Here is a 22,198-nt window from a genome sequence, read left to right as displayed (position 1 = left end):
CTAATTATGTTATTTTTCTGTCCAGTTCCAATCACTAGCAACTTGAAATTCCCAATTAAATCTGTCTGCCTTCTTACTTGAAAAACCTCACTATGACTAAATTGTCTTAAGGTTTTTATTAATATAGAAACCTGATTTGAAGTTATGGTGACCATTAAGAAGTTTTTTCTCAGTTAGATGCTAATTGTAATGAAAACTAGCACCAGTACTTTAAAAAAGTCAGAATTTTACAAATTTATGGTCTAATTTTTATCTTGAAAAAATAAAAGTTGACAGCTCAAAATATTCTAAAGAGTAAATTTGTTTCCATGAAGTTATTCATTTTGTTCTTTCATTATTGACCACTACTAATAAATGATACTCACTCATTCTGATAGAAAATTATTCTCATTTCATAATAATTACCTTGCCATAAACTAAGAAAGTCTTAGTCCATAAAATATATTTATTTACAATATATGTTTTGAATATTATACATTATTTTTTGCAGTTGTCCAAAACATTTATATCTATCAAAATGGGATTATGATGTTCCTGAGTGACTTAATTTTCCAAGTAATTTTATTGCACAATATTCATTCATCCATTTTCAAAAAATGTCTTGAAGATCTGTTAAATACTAGGCACAGTTCTAGGCAGAATAGATGTAGCAACTAAAACAATAAAGTCCCTATGCATCATTGGCTTTATATTATGAATGAGGGGAGGTAGATAATAATGGGTAAATAGAGTCTAGTAATTTTATGCTAATTGTTTTGGAGAAAAACACAATAGGGAAAACTGGATAAAAATAGTCAGATGGGCTAAGGTTCATATTTTATATTATGTAGTCAAAATGTTCTGATTAAGAAATAGAATTCATACTAATTTTATAGGGAAAATAGAATGGAAATAATTAGCTATGAAAGAGAATTGGCTCATAGAGTAAATGAAATGCTAGTAGCATAAGGGATTGGAGAGGCCAAGAGCAGCCTAGAACTGCAATGGAGCATACAGTGAAGAGTCCAGCTAACTTCCAAGACTGAGTGAGATCCAGTCCTTGCTGGAAAGGGCATGTGTATGGCTTGTCTCATGGCAAATAAGTCACTATGGAGCCACACCAGAGGAATTTGCTTGAAATCTGTCCTCAAGGTCTTGAGCAAATTTTTCATTCAGAGACATTTAACAAGAGGCACTGAACTGAAGAATCACTTGAGCAGAGTTCTGGGGATAGTTACTGTTTTCTGGGTATAGCAGGTGACCTTGCTGGTGTTGTAGAGATGAGGTGTGCACAGAAGAAGGATATGCTTCTGCATGGTCCAAAACAAACACAAAATTCACTAGCACAAGGCAGTGTGTAGAAAAGTGTCTCAGAACCAGGAAGCAAAACTCTCCTCTTGCTACATCTCTCCAGTTATCTCTATTAACAAACTGTCCCTTTTCACAGATTACACAACTAATAATGGTTTGAAGCTTAAAGCAATAGCTGACAGACATGTAGAAAGGAATCATGAAAATTTGTTCTGATGAAGTGAAGACCCTGAAGAAAATAAGAGAGTAGGTTATGCACATATCTATGGAAAGAGCATTCCAGAGTGATGAAGCAAGTGTAAAATGGCATAACTCAAGAATGTGTTTCACATATTGTGACATAACAAGGATGTCAGTTTTTCTGGAGCAAGCAAAAGGAGAAAGGTGTAGTTGAATATGAGTTCAGTCAAGTAGCAGGAGCAGAAGTAAGACTAAATTAGGAATATGTGTTTAATTTTCACTGAAAAGAGAAACAGGCCTCTCTTGGTGTCTCGCTTCGACCTCACCATCATCCCGGGGCCCCAAGGACTTTTGTGTGCAGCAGTGGGTGGGAGACAAGGGAGCCTCTGCCCATCTTCTGCTGGGAGCACGTCTGTAGGCATGACCTGCCGGCCAACAAGTGGCTGGTCATTGAGCGCAACATCAGCCGCTGGGTGCAGAGGCACCCAAGGGGCAGCCGCCTTATTGGCCACCACAGTGCAGAGGTCGCCAAGGATGCTTTCCATGCCTTCCACCAAGATCTCCATTTTGTGCACAAGTTCCTGTGGCCCCTGCTGATAGGAGAACTGGCCTCAAAGGAGCCCAGCTAATATGGATCTCAGAATACCCAGCTGATCAAGGACTTGTGAGCACTGTGCCAGACAGCCAAAGACATGAAGCTGAGACTGATCCCATCTTCTTTGCTCTCCTGCTGGGCCACATCCTAGTTATGGAAGTGCTGGGCTGGCTCATCGTCTACCTCCTGGGCTCTGGCTGGGTGTCCAGCACTCTTGCCGCACTTATCCTGGCCATCTGTCAGGCTCAGAGCTGGTGTCTGCAGCAGGACCTGGGCCATGCCTCCATCTTCAGGAAGTCCCAGTGGAACCAGGAAGCCCAGCAGTTTGTGATGGGGCTCCTGAAGGGCTTCTCTGCCCACTGGTTGAACTTCTGTCACTTCTAGCACCATGCCAAACCTAACATCTTCCACAGGATCAGGATGTGACAGTGGCACCTGTATTCCTCCTAAGGGAATCATCTGTGGAGTAAGGCAAGAAGAAACACAGATACCTACCCTACAGCCACTAGTACCTGTACTTTGTCCTGATTGGCCCACCACTGCTCACCCTGGTGAACTTTGAGGTGGAAAATCTGGCATACATACTGGTGTGCATGCAGTGGACAGACTTTTTCTGGGCCACCAGCTTCTACTCCTACTTCTTGTCCTACATCACCTTCTACAGTGTCTCTGGGGCACTCCTCCTCTTTGTTGCTGTCAGGGTCCTGGAGAGCCACTGGTTCATGTGGATCACACAGTTGAACCACATTCCCAAAGAAATTGGTCATGAGAAGCACCAGGACTGGGCCAACTCTCAGCTGGCAGCCTCTTGTAACGTGGAGCCCTCACTCTTCATTGACTGCTTCAGCGGGCACCTCAACTTTCAGATCGAGCACCATCTCTTCCCCACAATGCCGAGGCACAGCTACCACAAGATGGCCCCTCTGGTCAAAGCACTGTGTGCTAGCATGGCCTGTATTATGAGGTGAAGCCTTTTCTCACTGCCCTGGTGGACATCATCAGGTCCTTGAAGAAGTCTGGTAATGACTGGCTGGATGCCTACCTCCACCAGTGAAGGCAGCATCTGCCTGGGTGGAGAAGGGATAAGGGCCCAGGGCCCCAGAAATCACTGAGCCACCCCAGGCAATATGTGCAGTTCCACCCTCACCCCACCATGGTGTACCCTGCCTGCCCACCTGGTCCTGCCATCTTCCCTGGTCAGCAGCACTATGGCTGTAGCTCTGTGGCCAAAAGGACCAAGGATAGAGGGAGGGTACTCAAAGCCACATGGTGAGCAAAGCATCTTTTCCTAGAACAAGATTTGGAGGAGAAACTGTTATTTTAATATAAAAATCAACCTAGATATATTAAAAAAAAAGAAAAGAAGCAATTCAATAGTTTCTAACAGAGAATTAATTAAGATGATATCTGTTCAGATAACTGATTACTTTGTTGAAAATAGAAAATGTAAGTGGAAATGGTGGCCGGTTGTCAGTATTCTAACTCACATGTACAGGTACACACATACAATGATGACACCACAGAAACAGAATGAAAAAATATGCACAGGTTTCAAGAAAGTGCTATTGTATTTTGTAAAAGAAAGTAAGTGTTAAAGATAGCTCCATTTTGGTCTTACTAAGTAGACAAATAGAATTGTCAATTCTGAATGGGAAGACTACATGATGTTTTGAATGGAATCAGTTTTCTTTTTACACATCATGATTGATAAGTCTATCTGTAGAGATACCTGGAAGTTATCAACTGTGATAAATTTGTTTGGTTCAATGAGAATTTTCATGATTGTCCTTTTCTTGCAATAACATTATAATTATAGGTGACCTTTAATAGTGCCATTTAGTGAATGTGAGTATATGAAAGGCTGATTATCAGATAAATTCCAGAAAGAAGAATGTGTCAGTCACAATAATGTAGAAAAAAAAATTTTTTCTTTCTCTGTTTTAAAATTATTCATATTTTAAAATAGAAATTATCATTATATGCATAAATGTTGATGGAAATAAATGAGTAGAACAAAAAATATGATTTGAGATGGGAGGCATAAATCTAACGAAATTTTATACACAAAAATGGTAACATAAAATGCAAACGTGTTAAATTTCTCTCCATTGCTTTTTGATGACACGAGGTGTTTGAGAAGAGAGGATTATAATGTGGGGAAATTTGGGGGAAAGTGAACAATGTAACTAAACATTAAGTTTGCAGAGCAACACCAGATTGCTGCTCTGTCTTCACTTGACACACATTGTTCTCTAGATAAATTTTTTTTTATCAGTGAAGAAGGGGAGAAAGAGGAGAGTTATCTTATCAGAACTGGCTTTTCCTAAAGCAGATACCTTAAAGCAACTGAGGCCAATAGGAAAAGGGGAACAGGTACTACAGAAAAGGTTAGATCAAAAAGAATTAACCTAGAAGGTAACACCCACGCACAGGAAATCAATGTGAGTCAATGCTCTGTATAGCTATCCTTATCTCAACCAGCAAAAACCCTTGTTCCTTCCTATTATTGCTTATACTCTCTCTACAACAAAATTAGAAATAAGGGCAAAATAGTTTCTGCTGGGTATTGAAGGGGGGGTGGGGACAGGGGGGAGAAATGAACCAAGCCTTGTATGCACATATGAATAATAAAAGAAAAATGAAAAAAAAAACCAAAAAACCCAAAAAAACTTCAGTTTCAACAAAAAAATTGTTCAGGCAAAGGATGGGGCTCAGTGACACAGCATATGCTCTCTGTAAGAGTGAAGACCTGAGTTTGATCCCATCACTATGCACGCACAAAAAATTAAATTACTCAATAATAATCTAAAAAAAAAAAAGAACTGGCTTTTCTTTCTTTCAGTAAATAAACATACATAGAAAAAGAGAAAAAGGTCAAAATAATTTCCACAGCAGAAATTGTATTCATAGATTGCTGAAAATAAATAAATAAAAGGTAGAAGAATAAGAAAGAGAGGATGGCAAAAAAAGTAGTTAAAGGGTGATTGAGTCAGTAAATCTGGTCTTATTTATTTATTTATTTTGGCATTAAGATGATTTTATTTTTCTTGAACATTTTTAAGAGAATGCTGACAATTACTAAGAATGCATAAAGATTTATGTAAAAAAGAATGAAGGCAAGGGTTAATTTTGAGATCAGAGTTGAGTATTTGAGGTCAAGTAATTTTCAAAAAGTAACACAGAGGAACGTCTTAGTGTGATAAATGACTCTTGCTGAAAAGGAGGACACTAGGATTACATTATGAAGAAGGAGCAGTTGTGAGTAATAATAATCAGGTACCACCATGGAATTTCTGGATAGATAAATCAGAACAGATAAAATGACCATTTCTGTAGAGTCCACAAAAGCTGAGAAGTTCATTTATTGATAGACTCATTACTGTTGATATTAAAATCATAAAAAAATTATGAAAAGAATACATTTTGAAATGTACTCTAAGGTTTTTAGATTTTAAGGTTTTTAAATTATGAAATTGTGGACAGTGGGCTTTTCATGCAATCCTGTAAGTGGAACAGAAGCTCCTGCAGGTTATTCTTGAGGATGAAGAAGTTTAAGTATTTACTACCTTAAATGGTTCATATGCAAACCAATGGTCTTTGATTTTTATCAAAATTTTTGTATTTGACTAAATCAAAGAAGTGGGAAGTGGATGTGGTTTTGAGAGATAGCTATGTGATGTCATAAGCATATGAAAACACAGATATACATCCAAACAGGAACAATGAGATTCTTTGACTTTCTTTGGTGGTGGTGTTGCATAGATGCATTTTTTCCAATTCTTTCAGTTTATCAATAAAGTTAAATGCCAATTAATGTTTAGTAGAAATGAATGGGAAACGTGGAAGGACACAGTGATATGGAATTCTGTGCCTGAATTTTTTGCTTAAAATTGACCCTTCTTACACTTGCTAGGTTTCTCTCTTTTAATTTCTGCATTTTTGCCTCTAAAAATATAGCTTTACACTTAAAATTCTGCCATTTTAAATTAGAATTTTAAGTTGAAATGCATCATTCTGTCATTTTATTGGAAACAACAATATATGTAGGGACTACTATATATCATATAGTAGTCCCTACAATATATATATTTTATATATATATATATATATATTTCATATATATATATATTTTATATATATATATATTTTATATATATATATTATATATATATACATGTGGGGAATACTATATATATATATATATATATATATATACACAAACACAATGGATAGATATACTATGGCTATCATATATATATATATATGAGGGCAGAAAATCTAATCCAATTGTATTAGAAGTTTAGTGTTAAAGTCATTTTAGACAGTAAATACTAAATTCTTATTATGGAGCTTACATTTTCATGATGTTGAATTTAATTTAATGATTGCTGTTATTCATGAATAATTTAAATAACTTAAGCTACCAAAGAATGAAAAGTGTAAATCAGTGAGAAGTCATGCCCTGAAATATGTGTTCCTCTTTAATCCAAGACAATGTGATAATCCAGGGTCTCTGGTTTAGAATTTTCCTGTCACTCACTGAGTGTGTCATCCTGGGCAGTTATTTACCTCTCTTTGCTTCACTTTTGTCATGTATAAACTAGAAATCATTGCTGTTTACCTCATCCAGTTGTTATAAGGAAAAAGTTGTATAAAATATTTATATTTCTTACAATAAAGAAAATGTTATTGTTAGAATTCCATTAATATTAAATTTCACAGCAATCTTTCCAACAGATATTCATTCCCATTGTTGTATCATGCAGCTGATAAAATTAATTATTAACAATATGTGTAACTTGAATACTGTCACATACACTGTGAGTGTTTGTGAGTGCCATCACAAAGCTGTGAGTGTGCAAGAATCAAAGTCAATTCTAGCTTACTCCAGTCTCTGCTGTGTTATGACACCACTGTGTGCTCCCATCTTCATGTTCCCATAGTCATAATGTACTTTCACTTAGATTATGGCTCAGATGTGAAAACTGAAATCTTCACATTATGTTTAGGCAATTTGAAGAACAATTTTCAACATGATGGGGTTCAGAGCATGCTATCCTCAAACCTGGTTGCTTGTATTGAACTGAGAAAGGCAGGCACATGAAAGACTTTCTGACCTTGCTATACCCAGAGGAAAGTGGAACCATTACCTTGGAGATGGGGGATACAGAGGAGCCATAGCTAACAGTGTTCATGAGCCTGAGTTCTTACCCAGTAGCATCCCTTTGTACCTGCCACATTTTTGTACATCTTTCTCCTCTTCCTCAAACCTAGCATAAAGAAAATTATGCTTATGACTTTCCAGGTCTTTGTTTTCTTATGGATTCTCCTGTGTCATGGAAAACTTCCACAATATTAATGTACAGGCTTGCATCTTGCTAATCCTTTTGTCACTTCCAACCAAGAACCTAAAAGAGTAGAGGGAAAATAATTTTTCTTTCCCTATAGTTTCTGGCAACAAATATAAAATACAATCCAGAGGGATACCTTGTTTATTTGGAGGTAGAAGTTCACATCTGAGATCTCTGACTAAGGCAGTCAAGATAAAGATTCTTACCAAGGTCAATACGCTGGTTTCAGTCAACAGCATCCAACTGAACAGGGGTGGAAAAAGCCTCCTTATCTTTTTTTTTCTTTCCTAATTTCTATGGGACTAAAAGAGTTGAAAAAATTAATTGTTTGAGTGATGACATGAATTTGATTTTGTATACACAGTGCTTAATCCCTTCTGGTCCAGGATCACCTGTTTTCATATTTGTCCTGAGAGTGGGTCTTTTAAGCTTGTTTACTTTCTACCTGCCAGAGGAACAGGTGCCAGGGGTACACTTGGAAGAGGATTTGCAGATGGCTAGCACCCCATTTTCAGCCTATGCTTTTCCTGTTTTTGCCCACTCTCAGGTGTCCTGTCTGCGTCCTTTGGTCTTTTTGGAGGTTCAGGGTCACAAGGGCTCCTCTTTTACCACACTTTGTAGATGTGACTGGCCTTTGTATTAAAGGCATTAAGAGTCTATAGACATCAATATTAGTATTAAGCCCAGTATTAGTATGGGCATTAATTTGAAGAGTTGGTCTCTTTAAACTAAATACAGATGGGCTGGGGGCAAGGATGAAGTGGTGGAGTGCCTGCCTAGCAAGTGCAAGACCCTGAGTTCTAACCCCAGTACCACAGTAAATAAATAAATTAAGTAAGCAAATAAACAAATAAACATAGATGCTGCTCACTTATGGAAGCTTTACATCTTTATAAACTCCCTGCATTGAAAGTATCATCCAGTTGAAATGAATTAACAGACATAACCCACCAAACAGAGCTCAGCATTGCTAGGTACTGTAGAGTACTCATTTTTACTTTTGTGGACCTCTGGTCTCAGGGTAGCATCCAGCATCTCCAGAGACAATTACCCTGTGTATCACTGGTCCAGGAGAGAACACAATTGCAAGTTTGAAGTCAGTAGGGTTTCTACTGAATGTGTGTAGCTTTTGTGTCATGGCAGAAGAGTCAGGAGAATTGTGAATGGAGCCACCTTGAATCTCGGACTGCCTGTTCTCTCCTATGCTTTTGTTAATCTGGATTTTGCTGCAGTGTCCCAAATACCTAGAAAACCAAAAGGCAAAGATTTCCTTTCTCCCCTACACACTTACACTAATAAATTGACCATTGTCTACATTATAGAATAAAAGTCTAAACCAGAATTTCTGTCCCTGACAGGGTGGAGGGTCAGACACTGATAAAGGCCTTCCCATTCAAATACAGATAAAATCTAAAAAAGAATCTTTTGCTCTGGGAAAGGCAACTCTCTTAGTAAATAAAATGAAATAAATTAAGAGCAGTAAACATAACCTGAAGATATGTTATATCAATTACATATTAGAACTTACTATGGTGCCAATAACAAGATGGAGGAGTTGATCCTGAGACTACAGTTCAAAGTTGAGGACCTACTTAATTAAAGTATAATATTTTCAAGTTTCACTTTAAGAATTTAATAGGCTTGTAAGGCAAATTCTCCAAGTATTGTGGGATTTGTTGCTGAGTGCTTTACTCTCGTCCATAAGTCTATTTTCTTTAATATGAAAATTTGAATGATTTTCATTTGCATAACCACAATTACCACAAGTTTGCAGAAGTAAGATTCTAATAGTAGATAATAATGTGTCCACCATCCAAAATTAGCATTGATTCTTCTAAGCAAATGTCTCTGTATGTGACTCAGGAAAGTGTAATTAACACATTAATTTATATGTAGATAACCATCTCAATGCCAAAGCTTTTTTATTTGACTCATTCCATCTGACTTTCAAATCTGAAGAGACATATGGCTTTAAATGCATATTAAACACAATAAAATGAGAGCTCTATAAAATGAGAAGCATTGAAACTCTTTGAGAAACATTTTCATTCTTTGAAAATATTCTCTTTGGATTTGGAAAATCATTGTAGGTTGAAACTTGAACAGAAGACAAGGTGAGGATAATAGTTTCTGTTGGTTCAACTATTCAGACTTTTACTTAAGTATTAGAGGTAGGCTGATACAGATACAATTATCAAATACAGATTTTTTTTAAATTGGAAAAAGATGCATAAATATATATTGATAAATGCCACAGTAATAATCCTGGTTTTCATCTACCTGATCCCATCTCTCTTGCAGGTGTTCAGTGTATAATTTTTTAGCTGAACCTCGGCCAATTTCACAAGTGGCTATGAATTTGCCTTGCATCTTGTGCTCATCTTGTAACTTTGAAGAAGATTATATTAATTTTACTCAGAGCTTTTATCTCCTAAAATTCAATTTCTAATTATATAATTTCTTAAAATGTCAATAATTTGGATGATGATGGAAGATGTAACAGAAATGAATAAGTTACTCAATTTATCCATTCTGGCAGGAAAATAGTTGTTCATTTCATTTGTCATCTGAGTATCCGTTATTAATACACATATTGTATTGCTGGAATGATCCAATAGAAATTTACTTTAAATTTTGATTTTTATTTGTTTTCCTTTCAATATGTATCTTCACTTATCTGAAAATTAGGGCAGAGGGAAACAAAATCAAAGTCTTAGCTTTACATAAGCATGTGTAATAAAATGCATGTCAGCAAAGATAGAAACATCCAGAAGAATTAGAAAATAATCTGAAATATAAATGTTGCAGGATTTTTTTTCACTTTATTCACCAGGAAGGAATTGATGCATACCTATTATAGGTAAACAGAAAATAAAACAACTCATGCTGCAAAAATTATATTAAAAAAGGGTAGAGACATCATACTATAAATAAATAAAAAAGGTGTTTACTATGTCTGAAGGGGATGGCATCTTGGGATGGGGTTTGTCTAACCTGCATGGGGATGCAGATTGCTGTACTGAGTATGGTGATTGCTAGGGATCTCCTTGACAAAACTATGTTTTCCTAAAGGCTTTCAGGAAAGAACAGAGTCAATTCTCCCTTACAACTTGCCGTGAAGCCTCCTTGATGCATCTGTCATTATATGTCTATAGCTTTACCTGACTGTCTCTTTTTGAACAGCAGTCTAAGGCAAATTTTTTTTGTTTTGAATTTTATAAATATTTAGGTATGATTCAGACAAATGATACCTAACTTCACTGCATAATTCTGTTTTCCTGCTGAAAAACATGAAACTGCATGTATTATGGTCAACCATGTTCTTGAGCATACACTTGTCATATTCACTCTGATGTTTTTGAAATTGGTTGGCTATTTTAGAGGAGAGATAATTTATCGACAAAACAATCATTTTTAATGAAATTTCTGATATTCCTTTATTTTCCCAAATAATTTCCAATTTTACATATGTGTTAAATTCTATTCTATTATTCTAGAAAATTCTAGAATTCTAGTTATTGAATATATATGCTAACTAACATTGATTTCCTTTGTTATCTATAATTAGATAATTTTTGAAAAAAAATTCTGAAGCTATCTATTTGTAAGGCATATTTGTCTTTTTTTTTGCTTTGAATTACCAGACTGTCTATTTTATTTTTATTTTCAAGACCAACTTTTAACTTTGATTGTTTTCTTTAAATAATATCCCTTAATAATTTAGTCAGTTGATTACTCATTTCTATTTACTTTCTTTTTATTATTAGTTAGAAGCCTAGTACATTGTTTTGTGATTTTTTAATATACTAGTCAGTTTTACATTTTAAGAAAACTGTAAATTTACCAATGATTATTACATCATCAAAATCAAGAAGTTTTGATACTTTGTGTTTTTATCTTCATTACTTTAGTCATAAAAATATTAAAATAAAATTTCACAGTATAATCCTTTAAATGTTTTAAGTGTTTGTCCTTTCTATTCTATTTAGTCATATTGTTTATGCTGTAGAATGGAAATATGTATATATAAAATATTTCCTATCAATTAATTTATATAATTTATGTTTTTTTTGTAAACTACAATTTCTAAAATTCTTTTATTTTATGTGAAAATATATTTCTCTGTGTTGTTTATCTTCATACACTGGATAAAGTAAAATTGTGACTTTTCCAGTGTCTTTCAGAGCTCATCAGCAAACAAACAGATCACATTGAGTAACCTTATTTGCACATTGATTCTCGTTTTAATCATAGTTACTTTATATTAGATCTAAACAGTACTCACACAGAATTCCTTGTTTCAACATGTTTGTTGAAAAACTAAGATAAGGATCAGGCTAACAGTCCTTTCCATTTCTTTCAAATGCACTTTGTTCATTTACTACTACATCTAGATGTTACCTTTTAGTATCTATTGAAAACATTTTCTCAGTTCAGTTTCAGCAATTGTCTCCCTAAACAACTGACAACAAGCTATTCTGCTAATTGGAATTGTTACAATTGTCTGCAGCATTCTGAATTTCAGATCTTTTGTGAATTCTTTAATGTATTTCATTTAGACTTCCTATTTGCAATTGCCCAACTTCAACTTATGTAAGTATGTGACTGTCCCTCATTCATCAAACATGTCCTCCTATCTGAACTGCACTTTTAGAGGTAATATTTCACTGTTGGTGGCAAGGCTGTGTTCCAGGATTTCTTTCTGGTGAATATAAATATAGTTGAAGTAAGCTGGTGAGGGATAAAGTAATTTCTAAATCAAGTGTACATGAAAAAGGCAATCCTTCTCACATACCCAGATACATTTTAAAAGTAATTATTCCAAAGGAAATGGATATAGAGCCTTCCATACATACGATATATCAAAATTTACTGCAATCTTTCTTTATTCTCATTTTGAGAAAATTCTCCTTAATTTTTCTCTTCAATAATGTCCTTCTGCCTTATGTAAGTGTGGCTACAAAATTGTATATGTGTTAATAATTAATCTCAAGTGATATTACATATGTGATTAAAAATAACGATTGACTTGTTAATGACATTCCAAGGAAGCATATATACATATATATATATATTTAAATACATAAGAAATATTCTGTATGAGAATATTCACATATGTTTTGTCATCTCATATAGATAAAAACTATTAGAATGAGAAATTTATAGAGCCTGTGGAATAAAAATGGTAAAGTGTATTCTATTTTAGTTATTTTATGTTTGACAGTGCAGGTCTAAGAAGTGATTCCTGAAGATATTTTATATCAGTAAGGTTATTCTTTTTACCAACAGTAAAAAACAAACATGATTACTTTAAAGAAAAACTGGTATTTATTGAGTGAATTTAGAGTACTTCATAGAATGCAAAGGAAAAGAATAAAGGCCAGACCTTAGAAGAGTGAGAAATAGGCATTTCTATAAATCTAGAAACTTCACAATTGTGTCAGGATGCACAAAATGCTTCCTTATAATGAGCAAATGACTTTTTCCAATACTGCTGTCATTCAGACACCAAAAATGTCTAATGGATTTCAAAGTAAAATTCAGTAACATGAAATTGCATAATAATTTGAAAATATGATACATTAATTTTAAATACTTACAGGTAATCAATGATAGTAAATAGACAAAATGATTTTTTATTTCTTTTATTCATATGTGCATATAATGTTTGGGTCATTTCTCCCCCCTTTTCCCTGACCCCTCCCTTTCCCCCTTCCTCTCCCCCACTACCCCCTTGCTACCAGGCAGAAACTATTTTGCCCTTATCGCTAATTGACAAAGTGATTTAGATATGCTAGGATATCTAAATCTGAATGTATAATTTTGCTCATGAGAATTTTCACTTTTTCTCACTAATTTATGTGTATCTTATAAAAACTATTTTCTGAAATGGCATTTCTATCATTTCTTTTCATAGCTGAGCTCCTTAAAGTTAAAAAATTCTCATTCTAAACTCTGTGAAATGTATAACTTCCATTACTGTATTTTTCCTGTTGCATTGCTAGTATGATCTCTATAAACAATCAATATGTGGACAGCTTTGAACTCTGTGGAGCTGCTAAAAATGATTTTAGAATGTCAATTTTATCATATACATGATGAATGACGTTTGTCACTGAACATTTCTCTGAAGACTTCCCATAACCTCACCATTCTCAAAATGTATTTGCTGATTCATAAGAAGATCTTATCTTGTGATATAAAATACTTCAGAGAAAATTTAAGTCCTACAAAGAGAACACCAAGTAAACCACGCATCTAATGTTCTCTAACTTCACATTTGAAGACATCAACTAATAAACCTTTCAATTTATGAAATATTGAATAATATATTTTGAGCACAAATAACCAAGCATTATTCCTATAACAATGCCAATACTCTACTTACATCAATTCTTATTTGTCATTCTCATACATATAAAATTTTAAATATGAAATTTTAAATATTTTAGATAAATATTATATGCCACTACTTTTCATATTAGTTGTCAGTAATATTTATGCAATTCTTGGGATCTAAAACCTTACAAAATGCAGCTATGGGTTGATCTCCATCTCAATTTCATGTCAGAAACTGAGTGTAGAATGCTGGTTACCAGATTGTGGAAGGAGACAGGGGAGAGGATATTGTGAATCAAAGTGTACAAACATCCAGTTAGATGTAGGACTACATTTTATGGATACAGTCCATTCATGGTGACCTTAGTAAATAGTAATGTGTGTTTTAAAATTGCCACAAGGGAATTTAAACATTCTCACAGAAAAAAACTGAGGTGATGACTACATTAATTAGCTTGATTTAAACTTTCCATAATTTGTATATAAATAAAACATCACCTCATACCCTTATTTGTCAGTTACAGATGAAAACTATCAATTAAAATACATGGGAAATTTTCTCATGAAACCTCAAAACTAAAGAGATTATGTAAATGTGGGAAATGGAAGCCTATTTTTTTTCATTTTTCTTTTATTATTCATATGTGCATACAAGGCTTGGTTCATATCTCCCCCCTGCCCCCACCCCCTCCCTTACCACCCACTCTGCCCCCTCCCTTCTCCCCCCCCTCAATACCCAGCAGAAACTATTTTGCCCTTATTTCTAATTTTGTTGTAGAGAGAGTATAAGCAATAATAGGAAGGAACAAGGGTTTTTGCTGGTTGAGATAAGGATAGCTATATAGGGCATTGACTCACATTGATTTTCTGTGCGTGGGAGTTACCTTCTAGGTTAATTCTTTTTGATCTAACCTTTTCTCTAGTTCCTGGTCCCCTTTTCCTATTGGCCTCAGTTGCTTTAAGGTATCTGCTTTAGTTTCTCTGCGTTAAGGGCAACAAATGCTAGCTAGTTTTTTAGGTGTCTTACCTATCCTCACCCCTTCCTTGTGTGCTCTCGCTTTTATCATGTGCTCATAGTCCAATCCCCTTGTTGTGTTTGCCCTTGATCTAATGTCCACATATGAGGGAGAACATACGATTTTTGGTCTTTTGGGCCAGGCTAACCTCACTCAGAATGATGTTCTCCAATTTCATCCATTTACCAGCGAATGATAACATTTCGTTCTTCTTCATGGCTGCATAGTTTATCTTCATTTTGTTGGAGTCTGGCTCTGAGTTTCTGTTCTCTTCATTCCCCTCTGGTTCCTGTACTAATTTTTTGCTGTGGGGAAACTGGTTTCCTTGTTTTTTCTGTCTTCCTGTCATTGTCCTTGGTGTTGTTACTGTCCCTGTACTGTGTGTAATTAAGTATTTTCTAGCTTGTAATAATAACAATGGTAATATTGAGAATGGAAGAGTGAGCTGAGATGGAAAGCAAGAAGTTAAAGAAAAGGGGAAAACAAATATACAGACAAGAGGGAGAAAGCAGAACAAGGTATCAGACAAGAGAGTTTCAAAGGTATAAACAGGGAGTGTTAGTGTACTAATCGACAGTAAGCTGAACAGACAATAGTGTGACAGAGAGAGGATTGAAAATCAAAGATAAAAAAATAAAAAATAAGTATATGAAAGTAATATCTATTTATAAAAATGAATTAAAATAAAATGGAAAATAGAAAATTAAAAAAAAAAACAAAAAACCAAAAAACTTCCAAGTTTATATGCAATGCAATTTCAGTCTTAATAATTTGGATGTCCGTCTCAATCTCCAGTCCTGGAGTTGGTGCCTCAGATGTTGTTCTGTAGTTGTCTCATCAAAGGGGATGCATAAAGTAGAACAAAACTACACTCACACACACACAGAAGAAAAAAAAAAAAAAGCCCCACCAAGTGTCCCCAGTTCAAATGCAATACAGTTTCAGTAAGTTTTTCCAGCTTGCAGGTGTAATTCGGTTGTTCTCTCATCAAAGGTAGGGAGAAAAAGAAAAAAAAAGGGTCTGGAGGCAGTTCTGAGAGTGGTATCTGCAACTGTGGCTTGCCTGCCTGCTGCTCTCAGCCTGTAGCTGGCGGCGTTATTTATGCAGATCTCTGGGGTGAGCTAGCACTCACCTGGTCCCACAGGCTTTGTTTGCTCAGAGTTCTCCTGTGCGGCGGCCTCTGCCACAGGCTTTCCCCTTTCCAAGCACTGGGAAAGGTGCCACTGCCCCGCGTTGTCAGGCCTGCGTGTTTATTTACAGTTCACGTGGGAAGTGGGTCTTCCCTCCTCTCACAAGCGTCCCCGCTCCTGGTTGCTGGGCGCGTGCCCTGCTCCCGCCAGAGCCTCTCCGACCCGCCCGGCTCGTTTATTTAGAGTCCCGGGAAGGATTCCCTTCCCCCAATCTTCAGCACTCAGGGCGCCCCACCCTCTTTCCAGCGTGTCTTAATTGTTCTTATTGCTTAGTACTCAGTTTCTCTTTTTTTTCCCCCCGAGTGGAGGTCAGTCTGTCCAGGGGGCTATGCTGCTCTGGCCCAGGCTTGTCTGTGGGGGAACCGTGGTACCGCGAAGCTCACCTGGTCCGCGTCTTCCCAAGCCGTATGGGCGCCGGCCACTGGCGGCCCCGGGGGCCCTCCTCAGTTCTCCGTTTAACGTGGAGTGGAGATTCTCTGCGCCGGCTGGAGATGTGGAGGGGTCAAAGTTATGCCTTTTCTCAGTGATTATGCCTGCAAAGTGTGTCTCCAGTGTCTCTCCAAGATTTCACTATAGGAGGCTCGCTTTCTGCTTCCTCCCTCTAGCCGCCATCTTGGAATTTCCTCTTCATGGCTGCATAAAATTCCATTGTGTATAGATACCACATTTTCTTAATCCATTCGTCAGTGCTGGGGCATCTTGGCTGTTTCCATAACTTGGCTATTGTGAATAGTGCCGCAATAAACATGGATGTGCAGGTGCTTCTGGAGTAACAGTCTTTTGGGTATATCCCCAAGAGTAGTATTGCTGGATCAAATGGTAGATCGATGTCCAGCTTTTTAAGTAGCCTCCAAATTTTTTTCCAGGGTGGTTGTACTAGTCTACATTCCCACCAACAGTGTAAGAGGGTTCCTTTTTCTCCGCATCCTCGCTAACACCTGTTGTTGGTGGTGTTGCTGATGATGGCTATTCTAACAGGGGTGAGGTGGAATCTTAGCGTGGTTTTAATTTGCATTTCCTTTATTGCTAGAGATGGTGAGCATTTTTTCATGTGTTTTTTGGCCATTTGAATTTCTTCTTTTGAGAAAGTTCTGTTTAGGTCACATGCCCATTTCTTTATTGGTTCATTAGTTTTGGGAGAATTTAGTTTTTTAAGTTCCCTGTATATTCTGGTTATCAGTCCTTTGTCTGATGTATAGTTGGCAAATATTTTCTCCCACTCTGTGGGTGTTCTCTTCAGTTTAGAGACCATTTCTTTTGATGAACAGAAGCTTTTTAGTTTTATGAGGTCCCATTTATCTATGCTATCTCTTAGTTGCTGTGCTGCTGGGGTTTCGTTGAGAAAGTTCTTACCTATACCTACTAACTCCAGAGTATTTCCTACTCTTTCTTGTATCAACTTAAGAGTTTGGGGTCTGATATTAAGATCCTTGATCTATTTTGAGTTAATCTTGGTATTGAGTGATATACATGGATCTAGTTTCAGTTTTTTGCATGGAAGCCTACTTTTATGTCTTACTGAAATCTTCCTGTGAAATGAAAATTCTTTCTTCATTTAGGATTAATATTTTTTAGTATATGCATTTATGATTAAGAGACTTATCTATCTTTTATTGAGAACATTTGCATATGTAAGTTGTCTTTCTGTGTACTTTTCCCTATTATAGGTATATATGTATATCCAGAAAAAAATAGGTATCTGAAAAAAGTCATAAATTTTTGAACAAAAATAGTCTTATCAACATAGAAATCTAGCATCTTATATAAATTCAGAAAAAAGTAAGTAGAAAAAAGTACTTCAAATCTAGCAAATTCCAAAATAAATATTCAATGTAATAACCTTAAGAGAATAAGGTTTTAAAAAGTATTCATGTGCTATTTTTAAGTACAGCAATTATTTTATTTCATTATGCAATCAGCAAAATATTAGATTACAAATTAGTAAAGTTATTTTAAAATGGAGTTAAGCAAATAAATGCATGTCTTTGACTTTCCAGTGACCTGACATACATCAAGATGACAATTTTCAAAAGTTGAGGGTATGGTTTTCATTTAATTGCTTCCCCTTTTGTTAATCTTGGTATTCAGTAAGAAGTCATCAGAGAGCAGTTTACAGTGTGTTATTTAACACATTTATCTCTGGGCTCTTAGCTTTTAAGTCTTCATATTTTAGAGTTCATTAGAACTCTTAATAAAAGAACAAATTAAGTCACATGACACTGTTACTGAACTATTTTAACTTCAGTGCAATGGTTGTACATGGTTGGAGCTAATACTTGTTTCTAAGTTTAAAACTGTAGGGAGGCTTATTTTTATTCTTCACTAAATTTATATTGAGTGTGTATAGGGTATCATATACATATGTATTTGCTATTAAATACATTTTTCCTTCTCAATGCATATTTAAATGTACTTCCTTTTCTTACCAAGTTATTATAGAAAGTATTCTATGTTATGTTTATTTGAAAATTGTCTTGGTTTAAAAGAAGCATGTGTAGCCAGCCTTGCTTTTCATTGTTTTGGCAAAATACCTCAGAAAGTCAACCAAGGAAGAAGTGATTTACATTGGCTCCAGGTTTCAGAGTTTTCTGCCCACAGGCAGCAAGTTCCATTGCTCTCACTCACATAGCAAGGCAGAGACATCGTGGAGACAGGGATAGGTTAGAAAAGATGTTCATCTTATGGCACCCAGAAAGGAAGGAGTTACAGTAAGGGGCCCGGGCCACCATGTACCCTTCAAAGGCACACCTCCAGTGAGACATTTCCTTGAAGTAGGCTCACCTCCTAGAGTTTCACCACTTCCCAGCAGTGTAGTCAAACTCTGAAACCATCAGTGGATTAAACTATTTTATGAATCCACATGACAAAATGGTTTCTGGAAATCCCTTGCAAACATACTCAGAAGTATGATTCATTAATCTCCTAGGCATATCTCAATCCAATCAAGCTGACAGTCTAGGTAAACAAAGCAACATTTAGGCTACAAGATTTTCTAGACAATAAGATCCTAAGAAACAAAAATGTGCATATTATTTTTAGATTGGAAAGAACTGGCAGTTCTGTTAATGGAAAATTCAATGCCATGTATTGTATGAATTCAGTAAATGCCTACTTTCATGCCAGTCATCCTAGCTACTCAGGAGGCAGAGATCAGGAAGATCCAGGTTCCAAGACAACCTCAGCTAGTAAGTTCATGGACCTTATCTCAAAAATACCCAATGCAAAACAGGAATGGCCAAATGGCTTAAAGGATAGAGCACCTGCCTAGCAAATGTAAAGCCCTGAGTTCAAATCATTGTGCCACAAAAAAGTGCTGACTGATAGAAATAAAGTGGATATCCATTATAACAATGGCATTAATTATGGTGGAACAAATTTGACTGAGATAGAAGAAAATTGCTTTGATTATTTTCTGACTTCTGATAAAGATAGTTTCATGGCTGATCCTGGACTACTCTATGTTGAGCTTATTTCCTCATTTTCAATACAATGAACATTCTCATGTTCCCCAAAAAAAGTTTTGAAGTGTATTTCTAAAATTGTAAAATCTGTACTATTGTTTGGAGCATATTCATTTTTAAAATGTTTTAAAATAGTACTGGGTTATGTATACCCATCTTCTTAACTCAGCCATTGTCAGAAGGACCTGTAGTAATTGTATTATTGTACATTAAAATGATGAAACAGGGAACTTTTCCCCCACTGGTGGTGTATTGGGGAGTAATTGGATCATGATGGCTCATTCATCAACTGACTAATCCATTGATGGATTGATAATTTGATGGCATTATTGGCAAGTGGTGGAAACTATGATGGGGGGGCCTTGTCAGAGGTACTGATTCACTGGTAGTAGGCCCTTCAAAGGCTTACCTTGTTCCTGGTCCCTCTCTATCTCTCTGCTAACAGGCAGTCATAAATTAAGCAGCTCTGCTTTACCACACCCTTTTCACTTTGACATTTGACTCTGCCTAACACTCAAAATAATGGGACCAAGTGAAAATAGACTGAATCCTGTGAAATTTAGCTAAAATAAATCTTTTCTCCTTTTAATTGATTTCTTTCAGGTATTTTGTCACAGCAATGAAAAGTCACTAATACAGGAGTAGATTAAAAACATTTCAATTTATTTTTATTACTATCATAGATCTAAAAGTTATTTAGGAACACAAATTTTAATTTTTCATGACTCAGTTTGCTAAGGTTCATGAGGATCATTAAGATTGTGTTATGCATAACTAAGCTTCCTTATGAAATCACTGTTTTGCATACAAATTTAAGTTTGCTTAGATAATAATTACAAACTTACTAATTTTCTTTTAAATATTTAAGGTTTTTGTAATAGATTAAGTTAAATCTGCTTGGTAGTATATAAAATGAAAGAATGTGGCTTTTATTTGGTGAAACTTGAAAGTAGAAAGTGTTATCAGGGCTGAGGATGTAGCTTAAGGGTACATTATTTTTCTAGCATGGACAATGCTCTGAATTTGAATCCCAGGATCCCAAAAATGAATAAGTAAACAAATACAAAGCATGCTCATTATTCAAAAAAGGAAACATTATCAATATTGTGATAAAACAATGCAAGCATTATGTTTCCCACAACTATTTTCCTTAGAATTAGCCAAGAAATCTTTCCATAAATTCTTCAAAGGCTAAAAAAAAGTTATCTAAAAACACCCAAACCATAAATATAATTTCCCTGTGTAATTACTCTAATATGTCAATACATTGATTACTTTGTGTCTTTTTCTGCTTGTTGCATTTCTAATATTTAGAATGTTTCCAAATTTGTTTATTTAATATTTTTCTATTTATGTTTTCTCCTTTGACTCAGTTTATTAATCTTTTCCTCTCTATCTTGTCCCATTGGATTTTGCTGTGTTGAAAATCTGGAATCTGAATAAAAGCATAAATACATTTTTCTTCAAATATGCAGAAACTCTTTGGTGTAGTTTCATACTGACTGTGCTCAGTGGAGAACAGCCTTAGTCTTCAGATAGCTTTAAGACTCTTCCTTTTCTTTTCAGTCACAATTTATTTCTGTTCTTAATCTTACAAAATTTCACTCACTTCAGCAAATGTCTCACACTGTTTCAGATGTGGAGTCTGCACTTTCTCTTTCCTGTGCCAGGAAGTCATTCTCCCTCTTCCTCAGTACCTTTTCCTATTTTTACCAGAATTTCATGGTATATTAAAAATGTCACTGATTTCAAAACTATATGAGACCCTTTCCCTTTTATAGTATATGACACTTCTCTTACTAAAACACTTGACATCTGTTATAAAACCAGTGCTCATTGTCTTAGTTCATCACCACTGTATTAGTCAGGTTTCCCTAAAGGAATAGAAACACATATGAGGAGTTTATTAGGTTGACTACAGGGTAGTCCCACAATGGCCATCCATGGTGCTGGACAGCCAGGGAAGCCAGTAGCTGCTCAAAACAAAGGGGAGTAATGATGCCAGTCAAAGTATGAACATCTAGATAAGAGCGTAATTGTGCAGTTTAATGTGGATGTTGAAATTGCACAGTTTATATATTGAATAAGCATAATTCCTAAGTAAGCATTTTCATGTTTTAATAAAAATAAAATAATGTATGCATTGTTAATAAAGAAGCTACTTTATAGAGGAAATTAATAAATATACTTAATTGCCTCCAGAACCTTGATGTTTAGAGATTGTAAGAAAGGAAGGGAATAAGCAATTCTACAGAGCTTCTGAGCATCAGACATGGTTCTTTGTGAGTTTCGTATGTTAACACATTTATTGGTCTTTGTGAGTGCAAAGAGGAAACTGAGGCAAGTGTGTGTCAGCAACCTCTCCAAGTTCCCCAGGGTACTCAATGGCAGAGCTGGGTTCTTTACCAGGCTGTTGGACTGCAGAAGGATATTCTTTGTTGCTGCTCAATTCTGCCTGAAATGAGGTTTGTCAAAACAATAACAGATCTTAAATTTTAATCAAATTTTGCTAAATACAACTTAAGTTAAATTTTACTTAAGTTGTCTTGCTTTGTTATGAAGGACCATTTGTTATGGCTAGACTCTTGCTCTCCCTGCCATCAACACTAAACTTGAATGAAGGATTTGCAGAGAAGTACAGCTCAGCTCTTTCTGTCTCTCCTTGATACTTTCTGTCAAAAATTATGGGTTTTGTCTGTGGCAAATGTTGCAATGAGGTCCTAGTAACTGGCAGAGGATTGGGGCTTTGCAATGCTGCCTGAGTGTGGATAGATCT

General features: G+C 35.6%; 1 pseudogene; it reads left to right on the top strand.

The window, feature by feature from the left end:
• Positions 1-717: 717 nt before the first annotated feature.
• Positions 718-3,119, top strand: LOC141425906 (fatty acid desaturase 3 pseudogene; annotated as a pseudogene).
• Positions 3,120-22,198: the final 19,079 nt, after the last annotated feature.

The sequence above is a fragment of the Castor canadensis genome, chromosome 8, assembly GCF_047511655.1.
Source record: "Castor canadensis chromosome 8, mCasCan1.hap1v2, whole genome shotgun sequence".
NCBI classification, from domain to species: Eukaryota; Metazoa; Chordata; class Mammalia; order Rodentia; family Castoridae; genus Castor; species Castor canadensis.
This window is presented reverse-complemented; position numbering and strand designations above follow the sequence as displayed.